Raw genomic sequence first — 5,817 nt, forward strand, 5'->3', positions numbered from 1 at the left:
ATTTAATTTCGAGGACAAAATTTATTTTAGTAGGGGAGGAATTGTAGAGCGCAAAATCAGTACACGTAAAACTCATGCATTTATTTAAATATATAAATTATTTATTTAATTTTAAAATGATTTTTGGCAATGCACGATTAATGATTTGCATTATTTTAAATTATTATATGTTTACTTGATGGACGTTAAAATGTTTTCTTGAGTTTCATGTTTCAGGCGAATATTCGATGCGGGATTGAGGAAAGCAGACCGTCGACGATTTAGGCGATTTTAAAATGTAGTATTTTATTTTAAGTCAAGAAAGTGGCATTTTAAAATGATTTATTAAGTTTTTAGTATTTTTAAAACCTAATTTAATTTATTAAGTGATTTCAAGATTTTAAACTTTTAAGGTTCAACGCATGTGTATTTTTATTCAAATTTAGTTATGCTATTATTGTAGTGGGGACTTAGTATTTTATTTAATATACTAATTGATTATTAGTATTATAATATCCTAATTAAACCCTTTAATGGCCTCCCCACTAACCCACTAACACACACACATACATTACTCTCACACACACATACACATATACACACACACTCGTGGCCTATGCACACACAAACACACATTTCATTGCATTCCATTTCATTTCTCTTGGAAAAGGCTAGGGCTCTAAGTTCTTTCAGCAGCCACCTTTTCATATCTAAATTTTTGAAGATTCACGATCCTTTTCCGGCAAGAAAACGTGAAGCAATCGTCTCCCGATCATCCCCCGTGATCCACCGCGTCGGTATTCGTTATCTTCGAGCGTTTAGAGACAAAGGCATGTATATTATTTTAGTTTCGCATCGATCTTGTCATAATAATTATTTTTATGTATATTGTATGAAAAACATGTGTATGTTATGCAAAAGTTTGAGTAAAAATTTTTGAAATGATTTTGGATCAAAATTTTGGATCTCAAAAACTGAGTCTGCTGTCTTTTTGAATACTGAGAATTATCAGTCAATTTTCTGGATAAACATTCAACATATAAAACGTAGGACTTTTTGATACCTTTGATTTGACAGTAAATTTGTAATTTTTGGACAAGAACCGAGTGAATTATGATCATTTTTGTGGGACTGCACAACCTGTGAAATTTCTGTGTCACAAAATCCGTCACCCTCTGTTATTTCGAATTCTGCAACTTGTAGGTTGGTTTTCTGGAAATTTTTCCAACATATGATTTGTAGTACTCTGTGTTATCTTTGATTTGACGGTAAATTCGTAATTTTTTTATATGAAATTAAAGAGATATGATTTTCATTGTAAACCCGCTCAAGCTATGAAAATTTGTGCATGTTCTTCATGTTTTCTCAAGTTTTGGTTGCATGCTTCATTGGGATCTTCTGAATCTTTGTTGCTTTGGTTAGGGCAGCATGTCCAGAGAGTTCCAACGAAGCTCTTGACTCTTTTTAAGTATGTATGGTGTGCAAAGAAAGTATTTTTATGTTTTTGAGGTATGCTAAATTTTTTGTGACCAATTATGAACAGATTTGGAAGTCGGTGAACGTGGCTGAGGAACTCTCCACCCCGGTAAAATATGACCGGGTTTAGATCATGATTGGAAAGCGGTAAGGCATGACCAGGGACCAATCCACCCAGTAAAGCATGACCGGGGATCTCATGTATGTGGTAGTGGACATCCCTACCAGCCCAGTACTGTGGTTTAGTATGATCAGGCACATTTATGTATGGTTCACTTGCTTTGAAACATATCTCTGATTAAACTTAAAATTAATAATTTATTATATGTTAAAACCTATATTTTAAGTTTCATTAAAATTATAAAATTATGTTATTTTAGTATTGTTTGTTTATATTTAAATTTCTTACTAAATATGTTTTATTTTCAGGTTTTCTACATGTAGGTAAAATAATGATAACTCAAGCTAGAAAATTCAAATGGAGNAAACTTAAAATTTTAAAATATAGGTTTTAACATATAATAAATTATTAATTTTAAGTTCCATCAGAGATATGTTTCAAAGCAAGTGAACCATACATAAATGTGCCTGATCATACTAAACCACAGTACTGGGCTGGTAGGGATGTCCACTACCACATACATGAGATCCCCGGTCATGCTTTACTGGGTGGATTGGTCCCTGGTCATGCCTTACCGCTTTCCAATCATGATCTAAACCCGGTCATATTTTACCGGGGTGGAGAGTTCCTCAGCCACGTTCACCGACTTCCAAATCTGTTCATAATTGGTCACAAAAAATTTAGCATACCTCAAAAACATAAAAATACTTTCTTTGCACACCATACATACTTAAAAAGAGTCAAGAGCTTCGTTGGAACTCTCTGGACATGCTGCCCTAACCAAAGCAACAAAGATTCAGAAGATCCCAATGAAGCATGCAACCAAAACTTGAGAAAACATGAAGAACATGCACAAATTTTCATAGCTTGAGCGGGTTTACAATGAAAATCATATCTCTTTAATTTCATATAAAAAAATTACGAATTTACCGTCAAATCAAAGATAACACAGAGTACTACAAATCATATGTTGGAAAAATTTCCAGAAAACCAACCTACAAGTTGCAGAATTCGAAATAACAGAGGGTGACGGATTTTGTGACACAGAAATTTCACAGGTTGTGCAGTCCCACAAAAATGATCATAATTCACTCGGTTCTTGTCCAAAAATTACAAATTTACTGTCAAATCAAAGGTATCAAAAAGTCCTACGTTTTATATGTTGAATGTTTATCCAGAAAATTGACTGATAATTCTCAGTATTCAAAAAGACAGCAGACTCAGTTTTTGAGATCCAAAATTTTGATCCAAAATCATTTCAAAAATTTTTACTCAAACTTTTGCATAACATACACATGTTTTTCATACAATATACATAAAAATAATTATTATGACAAGATCGATGCGAAACTAAAATAATATACATGCCTTTGTCTCTAAACGCTCGAAGATAACGAATACCGACGCGGTGGATCACGGGGGATGATCGGGAGACGATTGCTTCACGTTTTCTTGCCGGAAAAGGATCGTGAATCTTCAAAAATTTAGATATGAAAAGGTGGCTGCTGAAAGAACTTAGAGCCCTAGCCTTTTCCAAGAGAAATGAAATGGAATGCAATGAAATGTGTGTTTGTGTGTGCATAGGCCACGAGTGTGTGTGTATATGTGTATGTGTGTGTGAGAGTAATGTATGTGTGTGTGTTAGTGGGTTAGTGGGGAGGCCATTAAAGGGTTTAATTAGGATATTATAATACTAATAATCAATTAGTATATTAAATAAAATACTAAGTCCCCACTACAATAATAGCATAACTAAATTTGAATAAAAATACACATGCGTTGAACCTTAAAAGTTTAAAATCTTGAAATCACTTAATAAATTAAATTAGGTTTTAAAAATACTAAAAACTTAATAAATCATTTTAAAATGCCACTTTCTTGACTTAAAATAAAATACTACATTTTAAAATCGCCTAAATCGTCGACGGTCTGCTTTCCTCAATCCCGCATCGAATATTCGCCTGAAACATGAAACTCAAGAAAACATTTTAACGTCCATCAAGTAAACATATAATAATTTAAAATAATGCAAATCATTAATCGTGCATTGCCAAAAATCATTTTAAAATTAAATAAATAATTTATATATTTAAATAAATGCATGAGTTTTACGTGTACTGATTTTGCGCTCTACAATTCCTCCCCTACTAAAATAAATTTTGTCCTCGAAATTAAATCTTACCAAACAATTCTGGATAGTGACTTCTCATATCTGGCTCGGCCTCCCAAGTGGCCTCCTCCACTGATTGATTCAGCCATCGGACTTTGACCAACTTGGTCACCTTGTTCCGAAGTCTCCGCTCTTGTCTGTCTAGGATTTGGACATGTCTTTCCTCATACGACAAATATGGAGCCAACTGCAACGGCTCAAAACTCAAGACATGCGAAGGATTTGCTATATAATTCCTCAGCATAGAGACGTGGAACACATTGTGTACTCCAGCTAGATTCGGCGGTAGAGCTACACGATAAGAAAATGTCCCAACTTTGTTAAGAATTTCGAACGGTCCAATAAATCTCGGACTCAACTTGCCTCTCTTCCCAAATGGATGGGTAGAATCAAAGGTTGAATTTGAGCTAAATAGGTAATGGAAGTGCATAAACGGTATGAAAAATGTGGCAGTAGTTGTGGTTTTTAGCATAATGTTTTGTATATTAATCCAATTGATGTGAAGCCACTTTCATTAGAAAGATAAGACATAAGGCTATAACTTTCATGTTTTGAGTTTTGTTCAAATCATTAGGGAAGACGAGCCAAAAGTGCCNAATTTTCATGGCTTAGATTCTGAAAATCCATATTTACATCTAAGAGAATTTGAGGAAGTTTGTAACACTTATAATGATCAAAATTGTAGCATGGATATAGTTCGATTAAAGCTTTTCCCTTTTTCTTTAAAAGATAAAGCTAAAACATGGCTACAAAATTTGAGATCAAGTTCAATAAGATCATGGGAAGAAATGCAACAACAATTTCTCAAAAAGTTTTTTCCTTCCCATAGAACAAACTCTTTTAAAAGACAAATTACTACTTTTTTCTCAAAAACAAGGAGAAACATTTTATCAATGTTGGGATAGATATAAAGAATTACTTAATACATGCCCACATCATGGTTTTGAAACATGGAGAATAGTTTCTCACTTTTATGAAGGTCTAATACCTAAAGATAGGCAAATGATAGAATTCATGTGTAATGGAACTTTTGAAGATAAAAACCCAAATGAAGCTATGGAGTATTTGGATTCATTAGCAGAAAATGCTCAAAATTGGGATAATATAGGCACCATAGAACCACCAATAACTAAAATCAATAATTCAACAAATGGGGGTGGTATTTATAATCTTAAAGATGATATAGATATTCAAGCAAAACTTGCATCTTTAGCAAGAAAAATTGAGTCATTAGAAATGAAAAAGACTGGTCAATTAAAAAATATTCAGGAAATTGTTTGTCATATATGTGATACACATGATAATGCTACAAAAGATTGTCCAACATTACCTTCATTTAAAGAATGTCTCCATGAACAAGCAAATTATGTTAACAATTATAAAAACCAATATTAGATCCTTTTTCAACATCATATAATCTTGGATGGAAAATTCATCCTAATTTTAGTTGGAGAAATGATAATAATACACAACCCTCACAACAATATTTTCAAAATAACCAAAATCATCAAGGTTATATTCCTTATGTTACACCTCCAAGAAAAAACTTTGAAGATGTAATTAATGCATTTATCCAAAAGCAAGAACCTATCAATATTCAAAACAGTCGATCTATGAGTGATTTGAAAGAAACTCTTGCAAAATTTGCATCTGCACTTAATATTCATGAAAAAAGAAAATTTCCATCTCAACCTCAACATAATCCTAAAAATCAAAATCAAGAATTAAAAAATGAAAAAATTGATCAAATAAAATCTGTTATTACCCTTAGAAGTGGTAAAATAGTTAATGATCCATATAGTAATGAAAACAAGGATCATTTAAAATCAAAGAGTAAGGATGATAATCCTGATTCTTTTGAGAATGATGATACCTTAAATTCTAAAAATAATATGTTGAATGATAAATCATCAAAAATAGTAAATGAATCAAATAAACCTCCACAATTTCCTCATGCATTAACAAATCATAAAAAACAAAAAAATGATTCTGATATCTATGAAGTTTTTAAACAAGTAAAGATAACTATTCCATTATTAGAAGCTATTAAACAAGTACCTTCATATGCAAA

At 32.2% G+C, this 5,817-nt stretch overlaps 1 pseudogene; it reads right to left on the reverse strand.

Annotated features, from left to right (window-relative positions):
- Positions 1–4,578: 4,578 nt before the first annotated feature.
- On the reverse strand, positions 4,579–4,690 carry LOC140971909 (small nucleolar RNA R71; annotated as a pseudogene).
- Between the last annotated feature and the right edge of the window lie 1,127 nt (positions 4,691–5,817).

The sequence above is a fragment of the Primulina huaijiensis genome, chromosome 2, assembly GCF_012295235.1.
Source record: "Primulina huaijiensis isolate GDHJ02 chromosome 2, ASM1229523v2, whole genome shotgun sequence".
Lineage (NCBI taxonomy): Eukaryota > Viridiplantae > Streptophyta > Magnoliopsida > Lamiales > Gesneriaceae > Primulina > Primulina huaijiensis.